This window comes from Notamacropus eugenii, chromosome 6 (genome assembly GCF_028372415.1).
Source record: "Notamacropus eugenii isolate mMacEug1 chromosome 6, mMacEug1.pri_v2, whole genome shotgun sequence".
Taxonomy (NCBI): domain Eukaryota; kingdom Metazoa; phylum Chordata; class Mammalia; order Diprotodontia; family Macropodidae; genus Notamacropus; species Notamacropus eugenii.
Window position 1 is genome coordinate 146,882,332 of NC_092877.1, and position 15,104 is coordinate 146,897,435.

A 15,104-nucleotide genomic window follows, 5' to 3' on the forward strand; every position below is an offset into this window, starting at 1 on the left:
CTGACAAAGGAGGACCGGAAGAAAACAGTGGACATCACGAGAATAGAAACCAAAGAATGCATGAATGCCAAAGAGGGAGTGGGGAAATTAAAAAACAAAAGCATGCACCAGTATGGAGTGGTGCAAAGAAAGCAGGAAGTGAGACAAATGAACATAGCCACTTTCACTGACATTTGGCATATCCGCAACTGCTCCTGTCATCAGCAGTATGATTTCCTTGCTTACTTCTCACTATCAACATGATCGGTGAGTCTGCTCACCAATTCAAGGATGACGGACCTCTGTTAGAAGAAGAAAGGAGGAAATTCTATAAAGAGAAATTAATGTTAGCTTGGCTCCATCAATGGCAATGATTGGAATTCGAGTGGAAACCTTAACTTCTCAAAAGGAGATAAGATAAAAGGGGATGAAATCCAAATCTGCATAATTACCAGGTTGAAAAGTTATCATTAGGACCATAGAATCACAGATTTAGAATTGTAAGAGACCTTAGAGATCGCTAGTCCAATAGGGAATTTATACTTGAAGATCTGAGGTCAAGAAAAGTAGTGACTTACATAGACATGTGGCTATTAAGGATTTAAGGTGGAATTGGAAAGCATGCCTTTCTGGCTTCAAGCTACTACTCTATCTACCATGAAATACTAGGCAATAGTCATCAGGAACTTATTAAATGATTACTATCTGCTAGGCACTATGCCAAGTACTAGGGATACTAAAAAAAAAAAAAAAGACAATTCATATCCTCAAGAAGCTTACCATCTAATAATAGAAGATTATACATTTTTTTTTAAATCAAAAAGTGGGGTGAGTGGTGGGGAGAGGAAGTACCCACTATGGGGAATGATGAAGTTTTGCATCCAGAGCGGGAAATTAAGAAGTGAATGCCCTGGTGCCCTGTTAAACAGAGAATCTAGGAGGAGCCCTCCACCCTCTCCAAATTATGATGTTATTTTATCTAATTATGGGTTTCTGGAGATTGTGACTTCTAGGAGAAAATAATGAAGCAACATGCCTGGATGCCCTCTTAAATGGAGTAACCATGTGATTCCCAACTCCAGGTCCTCCCCATTACTTCTAAAATCAAACAAAATCTTCTGTTTGACTGGGTAGCCTCCCACAGGTCTAACCTGGCCCTTTCTTCTCTTTCCAGTCCTCTGACACTTTATTCCCTTCTGCCTTCTTTTTATTCAGTAACATTACCTTCCTTGCTGTTCTTATACAATACATTTCACCGCCCAACTATGTATTTTCACTGGTTGTTACCAAAGCCTGGAGTGCTCTCCCTGCTCACCTCTGCTTCCTGACTTCCCTCAATTCCTTTAAGAGCAGCTAAAATCTCACCTTTTGTAAGAGATCGTTTCTAGTCTCTCTCCTTACCTCACATATAGTTAGTTTATTACTACTCTCTGAGATCATATTTCATTTACACTAGACACCTTGGGGTAAGTGTTTACACTGTCTCCTCCATTACAAAGTGAGCTCCTTGAAGTTTTTGTTTTTGCCCTTCTTTATATCCCTACTGCTTAGAATAGTGTCTGGCATATAATTGTTGTTTGGCCTTCTTTTTTGAAGAGGACCCATCACAGGTCCTTCTCCTGACTTGTGAGTAAATTGAATTTAAGTGAGGTAGAGTTGTGTAAAGTCATGAGCCTCACTCTCTTTCAGTTACTGAAGACTAGTGGCAGGATAAAAGTCAATATGACTGGCCATGGCCCAGGATGTAGTAGAAGATCTTGGTTTCTTCTATGTCTGACCAAGCTCTAATTGCTTCACAGAGCCTGCTTCAGTCAACTTCATGGCCACTGGAAAATTATGTTCTCATCCATCTGTTCCACTGGGGAAAGCTCCTCACATGCTTGGGGTAGACATTCCCCTAACTCACTGCCAGTCTGCTGCAACAGTTTTTACTGAGGCATGACCACTATGCATGCTGCAAATTCTTGGAGCCACAGGTGAGAACTGGGTGGCAGGTGGGCAGCAAAGATGAATAAGCAGCCCTGAAAAGGGCTTGACATACCTTCATACTAGAGGTACAACACCCCGCACACCCCTGATATATACTAAGTGCTTAATAAAAGCTTATTTACTGACTGTGTGAAGTGAGAATAGGTGTTCTTAGTTTCCACTATTCCACCAGCTGAGACTTAGACTATGCCAATACTTCAGTGGCCCTGTAATCTTTGTGGTCTCAATCTTCCCACCAAAGGCACAGACTATAATTCGCCCATACCTTCTCCTCAAGTTTAACTCTGGCTCATGTCTTCTCCAGATCCTCCACAAAAGGATTCATCCAGGGTGTTGGAAGCCTTCCTCTACCTCTCTCGACATTGAATAGATAGATACCAAAGGAACAGACTAGCTGTACCTTGATTGTACTTCAAATTTTAGATTAGATAGGAGAAAATTACTGACTAGAACATGTTATTAAGGATATTAAGAGAAGCATATCCTGGCTTAGAGATTATTAAGCAAAGGACAGACAATTATTTTCCTAAAAGCACAGAATTATGGCCAGGTTTAGAGTGAAAGGGCAGGGGGAAGGGAAGTGAATCCTTTGATTGAAACAAATGGTGATGTGGAATGTTGTTTTTCTACTGAGTGCAGATTCTCACTATGCTATTCACTTGCATACATGGAATTAATCTATATGTATAAAAATGACATGAGTTAATAAATCTGAAGTGATTCATTGCTTTGAACGTTGATGAAACCTGATGTTATACTTTTAGAAAGAAGCAAATAGGAACCTACAATTGGTTTTCATTTGGATACAAACTGACTGAAAGAATAATTTGCCATTTCAATGCTGCTCGCTGTTTATTCTATTGCTGCTGATGTTAAGATAAGCTTGAAAAAAGGTATTTTCATTTTCCTTAGCTTAGTGATACATGAAAAATGAGAAATTGCATCTGTTACCATCAATACTCTATTGTGGGCCTCAAAAAGTGTTTTCTTAAAAGGAAATGTCAAATCACCATATAACATGTCATTTTCATAAGAACTTTTAAAATATCAGCAAAGACTTTTCTAAATAATGAAGTTTTATTTCTTTACTCTTTCCTTCTTTTGTTGATATTATACAGTGATCACATACTGCATTTGCTGGTTCTTTGAATAAACAAAAGGGATTAAGAATTCTTCTGAAAATGATTCTGGAACCCAAGAATATGGCATGGGCAGATGAGAAAAGTAAAGAGGATGTTAAAAGGGAAAAGCTCCTGAAAAACAAAAAAACTGCAAAATTGAGCATTCGATTTGTGTCCTATAAGAAATTTCAAACAGAGAAATGTTCTCTGTTAATTCAATACAACAAGGCAATCAATAATTCAGTCAGACAAGCATCTTTTGGGTGTTTATTCTATGGGCATATAGTAAACTACATATTGTGCCCAGGAATGAGGAATTCAAACCTCACAATCCTGTCTCTGTCCTTAAATGGTGACCATTCTAATGGAGGGATATTTGCTGAAAGAATATGAAGTTCTGAGACTACAAAGACAAAAGAAAAAGCAGTATTGTTTTCAAAGCACTCCCAGTATGCTGGGAGAATATAGCCCTCGCACAGACAACACAATGGCCAGAGAGAGCATTGGACCTTAACTCAGGAAACCTTTTATTTGATTCTAGCCTCCAACACTTACAAGCTGTGCGATCCTCACAAATCATTAAACTTCTATGCGTCTCAGTTTCCTTATCTGTAAAATGGGGAAAATAATAGCACCTACTTTGTTATTGTGAGAAGAAAATGAGATCATATTTATAAAGTGCTTTGCAAATCTTAAAGCACTAATATAAATGTTGACTAGCATTGCCATCATCATTATCATAAATATAAGATAATCAGAGGAGGGAAAGGACACTAAGAACCATCAGAATCAGGAGGTGGCTCCCCAGTTAAGCTTTGAAAAAATATTTCAGGATTCTAAGAGGTAGAGGTGAGGAAGGAGAGCATTCCAGGTATATGACACAGCTGATGCAAAGGCACAGAGGTTGGTGATGAAATTCAGAGTTTGGGGAATAGCAAGTGGGCCAGTCTGGATGAAACAAAGTACCTATATGATAATAGTGTGAATTAATTCTAGAAAAGCTGGCTGAAACTAGGGCTTCAAATGCTCATTTCAAATAACTAGTCAGACAAAGCTCATTTCCTTTAAGGAAGGCACTAGTAAAAACTCTGTTAAAATTGGTCTTTATCTTCCACTTTCTACATGCAACACTCAACGTTTATTAATTCTATGTCTTCTATGAACAGACAACATACTCAGAGCTGTTCAAAGCTTAGAATACAGAAGAGTGTCAGATGAACACAAGTGTTCCTCATCCTGCAGGGCTCCTCATAGAAAAACAAAAATTAATTCTGTAAAATGCAAGGAATGTCTGAGTGTGAAAACAAGGGAAGAAAAGGTGCTAGACCTCTCTACAAAGCTGCCAGAATGTCAAAACAAGAATTCTCACATTTCTAAGTGAAGGCAGATCATGCTTGAGCAGGCAGAAGAAGCAGAGATTATATTATAGTTCCCTAGGAGACTGAGATCTCCGGGAGGGCAGGGACAAAGTGTTTTTCTCATTCTTCCCAAATCATAGGACATAGTTGGTGCTTAATAGTCATTAAATTGAATGGGAGGCTTTTTTCCCCCAACAAAATTTAGTTTAAAGAGAGAAGTTGGGATATTAGGAACACATTCACATCTAAAGTAGCTCTCAAAGGAGGCTTTTCTATCACTCAACTCTTATAGCAAAAGAGCTCAGCTTAAGTTAACAGTCTTCTGCATAAAAACAATAACATTATTAACGTGTTGAGCATAATAAATATTAGCTCAGTGATACTGGATGGCAAGTTTGTACGTTTATATCATTTCTCAAACCTACCTAGAAAGTATATGAATCTAATAGATCTTGGTATATAATCTTATTAATACAATAATTATCTCTTATTTCTAAATTTTTTATTTGTTCATTATTTTATTTATTTATTATTTCTATTTTTTTAAAAAATGTTGCTTAAAATGAGCCAAGATCAAGTCCTATATTTTTCATTAAGCCTTACCAAATATTCAAGTAATGGATATGTAGGATTTTCCATTGACCATCCTCTTCCTCCACTCTGAAAATGTAGTAGTTGAGATAGAGTCCCAGCTCTGACTCCACACCTTAATTTCCTCATCTATGAAACAAGAACAATAGTACTTACATTACCTACCTCACAGAATGGTACTAAAAATGCGTGATTTTGATATAATAAAATTCAATTGACAGTCTCTCATCTCATCCCTTCAAGGGTCGCTAAAACCCACAAGACTGTTTTATTTTCATACCCTGTACCACAAACATACATCTATATCCAGGGCTGTTATCAGAGCAGGGCTAGAGGTGCACAGAAAGCAACTAGCAGAGAATCTATAAGCCATATTCATTTATGAATTTTCCATTCATTTCACAATCAGAAGGCAATGACAATTACAAATATAGTTTTTTTAAAAAAAAAATTCATGAGTACTTAAATTGTATTGTAATTCTGAACTCTTTCATATATATGTGTATGGAGGAACCTAGGTGGTATAGTAGATAGGGCCGTATAGTCAGGAAGATCTGTGTTCAGACACTAGTTCAGACACTACAATCCTGAGTAAGTCATTTAACCTCTCTTTGCCTCAGTTTCCTCATCTATAAAATGAGGATAACAATAGTGTCTACCTCACAGGGTTGTTGTAAGGATTAAATGAGATAATTATAAAGTGCCTAGAGTATATGGCATATATAGTAAGTGCGATATAAATGTTAAGTAGTAGTAGTAGTAGTAGTAATAGTAGTAATAGACTATCAATGTATGCATATATGCATATATGAATGTACATATTTCTTCATTTACAATGAACTTGTCATCAGTAACTGTTGGGATTGGAAGCTCAATTCCGTGTGGACGGTCTCGGGCGGGTAAAAGTGGGACTTCTAAATCTTAGAGTCTTACGAGGCCCTCCATGAACAGCAGGGGTTCGAGAAGGTCAGACTGAGCTAGCTCGGCTAGCTCGGGTATTTCCGCCTCTCCCCGGGAGATACGTGATGGGTGGAGTCTCCCTGCCCTCGAGGTCGTCCCGGATTGGAGCACACCTAGTTACCTAACAGCACAGTATTGAGATGCAAACTGTGCGGCTGAAGGTTAAGTAGGATTGAGGAAGCCTGAAAGCTCGCTCTTAGCACGTGTGGAGCCAAGAGGACAGTAGGCTCCGCTTCTTTTCTTTCTCTCTCCCCTCCCCCTCTCTCCCCGCTTGTACTTCTACTTCCAATCCCTTAAGCTTAGCCTCCTTAGGAAATCTCCCCCTCTTCCTCCTAAGGAAGACCCCCCTGCACTTGTAACCCAGACCCTGTAATAAAGCTCAACCCCTGTTCGACTCTGGAACGTCCTTTCTCTCATACGTTTATCCGGTTTGGCCAACCGAAGACCTGGGACAAGTAAGAAAGACTCGGGTAGCCCAATACAGGCCTCTAGGCCTGGCAAGTAACCATGTTTTATCATTTTTCTGCATCCCCATACTACATAGGATCTTGTTGGCATATGATAAGTCTACATTAATACTTGTTGAATGCATGAACAATGAATATGGCTCTCCAACGCTCATGTATATCTTTTTCTGTGTATTTTTATCTCCTCTCTCCTATGAACTGTTTCTTGGATAGAACAGACAAGATGCATAATTCATCTGATAAATGTCAACCAACATAATTATAGTATCACAAGCACCCCAGCAGTAATATTTCCTTGTTGGGGCAAAACAGACAAAAGAAAAGGTTAGGGCAAGTCAAGAGGGCTCTCTGGGCACAGCCAATACCACATTGGGGTAGCCTCTCCTACCATGTTAGTCACTTTGGAAGTCACATTAAGACTTTCATGCCACTAAGGTCCAATTTAAAACAGAAGCTAGATGAAGAAGTAACTGACTCAATAGGGGCTAGGGGAATATGGTTTTGTAGCTGCTCAAAAATCACAGAGAAGCAGTTAGACAATAGAATCTGTCATTTTTGCAAAGTCACAAACTTTCTATGGGCCCCAGACATAAGATAACAGTCCTCATCATCTCTTCCTCTTAACTGAAAACACATTTGACCAAATAAAAACAGAAACTCAGACAAGTCAATAATAATTTCATTTTCATCCAGTTGGGCTTGATTTGGCCCAATAATAAATAATTTTGTCTTTTCTTATTTTTCAGTTAGTCCTTCTGGTAATTAAGCTCTTCCCACAGGGAAAATAATGCATCAGAAAAGTATCTGTTGAGTAAATCATTGCTTAGAGAATTCTACAAATAGCACTCTATCCCCCGGCAGGAGCTCATTGCAGGCTGAACATTTTCAAACATTTTCTTTTCACAGATATGAAATCTGCTAATTGAAGCAGAGAAATCTGTTGCACGTAGGCTATCCCCAGTAGAGATGCTGAAATGGCATAAGTCAATATCCTGTGACTATGGAACTTAGATACTATTAAAAAGGGACAAAATAAATACAGTCCCAGGATTCAATCCACTTAAAAAAAGTAATATGAACCAATGACTTCTCTTTCCACCAATTAAAATGCTACTTTCAGGTTTGAGTTTTTCTATGCTCTAGACTCAATGACAATAATTAAGATTTGTACCCTTTTCTGGAACTCAGCTCAACTCAACTCTTGTGAATAACCCCATAACTGAATATTTCTCATATTTTGATAGTGCCTAAAGTTTCATGAGACTCTTTCCTCACCACCATTCTGTGAGGTAGGTAATGCAAGTGCTCTTATCTCCATTGCACAGATGAAGAAATTAAAGTTCAGAAAAGAGAAATAACTTGCCCATGATCACATAGCTAGTAAGCATCAGAGCTGGGACTCCATCCCAAACACTACATCTTCACACCCATAGTACTAATAGTTGCAAAATTTATAGAAGAAAAGGATGGTCAAGGGAGAGAAAACACTTTTTTCAATATGGTAGATTTCATCTTCTGTTGTCAGAAGAATATCAATATATTAATGATACTAAAATCCTGTGTCCTACACCTAGTAGTTGAGTCACAGGAACAAGCTGCTTAGCTTCCCTTAGTCTCAGACAACACTTTAGCACTACATTGAATGGATGAACTGTGATTTGCCAGTAGAAGGATTTCCCAGACTGAGAATTCCTGCATCAACAAAGTCCCAGGTCTTCAACATATTGTTGGATTAGACAGAACCTTCCGATTTCCACATTTCTTACTAAATTGGCCCTTCCCATTTTTTCTATCTAATTATTTAAAAATCAGATTTAGAGGTTATATTCCTGTTTTGCAAAGACCAGGATCTTTTCTCAGTGTTATGATACTCTCAATGAGTGTTCACATGCCTTTATCAATCTAAGGTAGCCTCTCAGAAGGACTTTTCCATGATGTTCTTTGAAAATTTATTTAGAGACTGAGTTCATCATGTATGGCACATTTATTGATCCTTTATTTTAAATCATTTCAATGACATGAAATGAACATATTGTAAAATGTCAACTTTGATACGAGTCCATAAGCCTTTGAGATCAGAAAGCTGCTGCCTGGTTCAGAAGACTGTGCACAGTTAGGGTGGGGATGACATTTTGGGGATGAGAGTTGTTTTTGGTTTTGTTTATATAGAGTCCAAGAAGGACAGAAAAGGAGGAAGAAGCTACGGTAGGAAGTTTTCCCAGTTCTACATACATAAGGTTTACCCACAGTAAGAGTTTTTCCTTTCCCCCTGTGACAGCAAACTTTTTAGCACAGCCACTCTGATGATAGCTCAGTTCTGTCCCTATGTCTGGCTTGGAAAGCCTCCTTTTCTGTATACCTGTTGCTCTGGGTTCTAGAGAGGCTCTTTTATCCCAAAGCTTTATGGGATTAAGCCAAATCAGAGAAGTTCTGCACAAGTCAAAATATCTACTTAATTCATGGAATGTAGTCAGAATACTGTGTCTATTCTGTTATATTCACTGAGGCAAAAATTTGCACTGGTCTGAATCTAGTGGGCAAGTGGACTATTCAGTTTTCTAGGAAAGATCCTTCCCCAGATAAAGAAGACAAAGATCCCTAAGATTGTACTTGAACCCTGAAATTGTCATTTCCCCAGATCAGGCAAAATTTGCATCTCCTTAATTGTTGGGAATAATACTGTCTCCCCCTTCATCCTTCCTGCCACACCATGTCTGCTCACAGGACCCAGCATCTGTGATCACTTTACACTTTGCCTCATCCATTCTGCAAAGCAACAGATTGGTTTTTAAGCTTATCTTGTTGACATTTTAAGCTCCTAAGAGGTAGGCAGCATTTTTAAAATTATTTTTGCTCATAGTTTCTTCCTGGGAGATGATTGTGCTTTGAGAATACTCATATTTTAGAAATTTCAACATCCCAACAATATACACCTTAACCTATCTCCTGGGGTTTGGCCAAAGAATTCAGGTAAAACCTTAAGGAAACCATGATGTGACATAGAAAGAGATTTATAATTTTTTTCATAGAACAAAAGTCCATTTTTTCTCTCCCACTCCCCCTCAATCATTTGAAGAAAAGGAAAGAAACAGAAAAAACTAAAACAAAATCCTTGTAACAAATACACAGAGTCAAGCAAAATAAAGTCCTGCTTTGCTACATCTGAAAACATATTTCATTCTGTGTCCTGGAAATAGGATAGAATCATCATCACTAGGCCTCTGGAATCATGGTTGGTCACTAGTTTGACTAGAGTTCTTAAGTCTTTCAAAGTTGTTTTGAAACAGAAAGATTAACTCCCCTTAGTCTACAGCATTTCTTTTTCCCTTTTCCTGGGACTGAGATAAAGAACTAAGGATGCTTGCTATGGTCAGGTTCTCGTATTCTACTTTGTTTTGTAAAATAAGAAATTAGAAGAAGGGTAGATGGATGGCTGGAGTATAGGAGGAAAACAGATCTGGGAGAGAAGAGGGGGTTTGCAGGTCTGGTAGCTTTTGGGAACAATTTGTAAGGCAAGATCCTCCTATTATACTTTAGTTGGTATGTAAGCATGTCTTCTCTCCTCATCACCTCTCCCCTATGCTGCTGTGCTTGCCTCTTAATTGCTCATCCTGTATCTAGTCTTTCCCCATCCAGTCTTTTCCATCCTCCATACAGCTGTCAAAATCCTTCTCCTAAGACACAAGTGTGACCCTGTCACTCCTCTCATCAAACGCCTTCAGCTGTTTTACCTCCAGGATACACTATAAATTTGGCATTTAAAGTTCTCCACAAACTGTCTTCCCAGACTTATTTCTAATTATTCTTCTCCATACATTCTCAGTTCCACTTGAACTGGCCTACTGGCTCTTCTCCTCCTATCTACAGCAATTGTCTTCTGCTTTTCTATAATGCTCTTTGTTTTAGTTTGACCGTTATACTGGTCAGATCCTCCACAAAAGACTACAAGCTCCATCAAGTCAGGGACCATGTTATTTTCCATCTTTGTTACCCAATGCCTAGAACAATTTCTTTTCTCTAAAGTTCTGATTTCATTAGTGTAGGGAACTCCTAATAAGGAAAGTCCCTCTACCAAAGCAGATCTCCAACTCTTCAACAACTTTCAGTCCTACAGAATTCCCTAGGGGCACTAACTAATAAGTTAAATAACTTGCTCAGGGTCTTATAGCCAGTGTATGTCAGAAACCCTTTAGTCTGGTGCCAAGACCCTGCTTAACTGTCTCTCCCCTTTCGTATAGTAGGGGATTTAATAAATATTTCTTGAATTGAAATTGAATTTGTCTTTTCTGTGTTATAAAAATTTGAATGTCCTAGGGAAAAGGAACACTTGCTTCCTTTGAAAGCAGAATTATTTTAAAGAATTCCTAAAATCTATTTTTTTCAATTTAGGTTTTGTTTCTTTTGTTTTTGTTAGTATACATTACTCTTCCAGAGTAATAATCCTGATTTGCCACTTTTCTCCAATATTGTCTAGCATTTTAAAATTTCCCAATTTCTCTTTGTTGGTAAGTATTAAACCAACATCATTTCCCTAGTTGGTTGTGCTATATTATGCACCATAAAAACTTCTTAAGCATGGATGGGTGATAGTGAAATGTGCCTGGCAGAGGATACCCTGATGTAGAAAGGGCTTCCTGACCAGCTATTTGGTGAATTGCATCTTTCTGTGCCTTAACTGATCTACTAAACTCTTCAATAAGTCTATGCTAATTTTATACTAACGAATAGAAAATGAGTATTGAGTCTTACTTAAAGCATTGTTTATTGAGTTTCAAGGGTTTTCTCTTGGGCCCTTCCCTCTCTTTCTCCATATCCATCCCTCCTTTGCTTTCTATTTCCTCTTCTCTCGCTGTCTTTCTTCCCATTCATGTAGAACTTCTAGATTTGCAAGGCACTTTACAAATGTTATTCTCATTTTATCCTCCCTACATCCCTGGAAAACAGGTATAATAAGCTTTTCCTACATGCCTTAGTAACATGTCTTTGAAGTAGTAGTCTTGTATAATGCTTTCATGTTGTTTCCTGCATTAGGAGGCAGTCAGGTGGCACCAGTGGATAGATTACCAGGTGTGGAGTCAGTAAGAAGTAAGTTGAAATCTGACCTTGGATGTGCATTGGCTGTGTGACCTCGAGGAAATTACTTAATTTCTGTCTACCTCAATTTCCTCATCTGCAAAATGGGGATAAGAGCTCCTGCCTCTCAGGAGAAGGTTGTGTTGTGATGATCAAATCAAATGACATTTGTAAAGCACTTAGCACATCACTAGTGCCGTATAAAAACTTATTCCATTCCCCCTTCTTTCCATTTTATAGATTGTGAACTCCTGGAGAACAGACTATCTTTTATCTTTCTTTGTATCACCAGAAGCTAGCAAAGTGTCCTTCATATAATAGGTGCTTAGTATAGGTTCTTGAGCAGAAAGCCTATGTGAAAACTGTGTTTTGGAAAGGTATGCCTGACCAGATGGACTGTCTAGTGAAAATGCTGGTGATAGGGAGAGTAATTAGGAAGCTATTATAGATGTGCAATGATGAGATCCTGGACTAGGCTGGTAGGCGTGAGAACAGAGAGTTATTCTAACGAAGGAATTCATCTGGGTGAAACATTTTCAGTATTTCAGGTTACAAAGACATTGGATATCATTGGGTGCATGACGTGGTTGGCAGACTTACACTCGCCTTCAGGGCTATCCCAATAAAATTCAGGAGCTGCATTTTGGTTATGTGGCTGTAGCACTATGTGTTGGGTGCCATGGTTCTCCACACTAGGCCCATGATGCCCAGTGGGATGGCTTTCTGTGTCAGGGGGACATAGAGGAATGATACCTGCTCAATCACCGATTAAGGGAAGGTGCCGGTGAGAGCCATCAAAGGTGGGTCCTACCCCTTGCTGTCAGTGATCTTCCCCAATTTAGTCATTCGGTAAAACATTCTCTTCCAATGTTGGGGACACTGAAACTGAACTGTGTCTGCAGATTGCTGCATGGGAGGAAAACAGGATGGATAATATAGGACAGCAATGTTCTGTGATAAAGGTTGGCTCCCGGGTCGAGCAATTGGAAAAATATTGGATTTCAAGACAGACTTTGTGGTTGAATCCTGGTTCTAACACTTAGTAACTATGATCTTGAGCAAACACTTCATTTTTAAAGTCCCTGGGTTCCTCATTTCTAAGATGAGGGAGGTGAATTAGATGACTTCTAAGTTTCCTTTTTAGCTCCAAATCTATGATCCTAGAATTCTTTGATCCTCTGATCCTGACATATAGTTAAATGGAGAGCACAGCAGGGAAGACTAGGCAGGGATGATACAAAATGGAGAAAGCAGATAAAGGTAAGGAAGAAGTCAAAGATGATTACCATATGGTTCTCCTTGTTCATCTTTCAGTTTAACCCAAGGTATTCCTGCCAGCTGGTGTCTCCCTATTTTTAGAACTTGGAAGAAAATAAGCATCTTTTTTTTAATGTGTAAATCCTCCTTATTTTTCCTGAATAACATATTATTACAGTCCTATATTATGGATCAAGGTTAGCAAGAAAGCACTGAGCAATTTCCTAAAGGAAATCTTGCCTAATGACCTCCTGTGCAATTCTGGAACCAGCGACTTGTTCATCAGGCATGTCTATTTAAGACATTTATTGATGGACCAGTTTCGCATCTGATATGCAGATGTCCTTACAGCAGTAGAGATTCTTCATCCACTTGTTTTTTCCTGTGCATATAATTAGGTTGAGGGCAATTAGGTGACGTAGTGGATAGAGGCAAATCAGAAAGACTCATCTTTGTGAGTTCAAATCTGGCTTCAGACACTTATTAGCTGTGGGACCCTGGGTAAGTCACTTAACCCTGTTTATTTCAGTTTCTTCATCTGTAAAATGAACTGGAAAAGTAAATGGCAAACCACTTCAGTATCTTTGCCAAGAAAACCTCAAATGGGGTTACAGAAGAGTCAGGAACAACTGAAAAACATAGCCAGATTGAGTTCTTTTGAGTGACTAAAGATCTCATTCAGGAAGTTATACAATGTTCTGGATTTATACAATCAGCAATTGCTCCTTTTTTTTTCAGCAAAACATTATTTTAATTATCATATAAAGTTAATAGTTATAGAATATAATTTTCCAATGAATAAAAGGTAAGGGTAACCTAAAGAGCAATCGATAGAGAGGTTCATAGGTGCTTCAGGAGGCTGTAGTATACTGGCAATAAAGAAGTGTGGAGAAATGGAAGAAAGGAAATCATTAGAGTAGAGGTGGACTGATAAGGAGCTCATGTGTTCCATTGGTATCCGTGCAACACTGAAAAATTAGAGGAAGTAACACTGTATGGACAACGTGCAGGATTTATGGGAGAACATGAAAAAGAGTCAGGGAAAATAAGGAGAAATGGATGGTCTGCAATCTACACCACTGGAGGGGGCACCCATGTTAAGAAGATCACAGATTTATTAAAGTATCAAAGCATATTATGGCTATAGGATCTATCTCAACAAATTGAGGCAAGTCAATTATGCCTTAGCTGGGTCCATTCAGTAAACATCTTGGCAGTCCTAGACCATCCCTGAGCAGAGATACGTCAAGCAACCACCTATGTGGACTGACTCGAATTGCTTTAATTAATTAATAGATAAATAAAGGTTCCTCTAATTGGCCAGCTCCAGGGCTTAAAGTTTTCACACCTGGTGACTTCTATAGGTAGACTCTGCCAAAATGCAAATGTCATGCGAGAGGAGAAGTATTTTGTAATAATAACAACAACAGATATTTATGTGGCATTTAACCGTTTACAAAAAGCTTTACATAATCTCATTTGACCTTAGCACAAGTCAATTTATCAGACTGGCTAGCCAGTCAGAGAGCAAGGCTTTAAAGACATGGTAAACAGGACAGATAAATGGGTTGTCAGAAAAGGTCTGGAGTGCTAGGCAAAATGGGGTACACCACTGGATCTGAATAAAATTCTGCCCCACCTGGCCTTCCTTGCTTTACATGTGCACATGTGTGCGCACACACACAAATACACACACACACACTTTTGGATATATTCACACTTTTAAAAATAGTTAATTGCTTTTCTTATTTCTATAATTATTATTTTATACCATTTTTTCTTTTTTATCATGTAGAGAGGCCTAAGAGTCACAGCATAGCATGGAAGGAAAGGAGTTATATAATTATTCTTTTTTCAAGAGAATCACTTATTTGGATTCTACAGTACCTATGGGGTGTCAAAGAAACGTATCATTTTTTAGCCTCTCTTATAGATCAGCAAGATATCTTGGTGTAGGATGAATCTATAGCATCTATGCAGAAGGCAGTACTGATTTTTCGTATGATTATGTTTTACTTCTTACAAAGTCTTAGCAAGTGTTGCATCACCTGTATAAAAATACAGATTTTATTTCTGGACCCAGTATTACATCAGTGTTGAAACTGTGCCAAATCTAAATAAAATTTACTTTCAAAAATAAATTGTTATCAAAACTCATTTCTTAATTCATCCTTTATGTTTTGGTAGGCTATACTCAGAAATGGACACATTTATCATTGTATTATCAAAAAGAAATTTGTTTTCTCAATAGAAGCAGCTACATTGTACAGTGAAGAGAAGTGAGACTTGGGCTCAGGGAGTCATGAGTT

At 38.3% G+C, this 15,104-nt stretch overlaps 1 protein-coding gene across 1 annotated transcript in view; it reads right to left on the reverse strand.

The window, feature by feature from the left end:
- The window catches only part of IQCM (IQ motif containing M), a 522,295-nt gene that overhangs the window by 22,083 nt on the left and 485,108 nt on the right, over window positions 1-15,104 (reverse strand). Inside the window, exon 12 of the mRNA XM_072621219.1 lies at window positions 5,051-5,167. The gene's annotated coding sequence lies outside the window, so the exon portion shown is untranslated. The remainder of the gene's footprint in view (window positions 1-5,050; window positions 5,168-15,104) is intronic.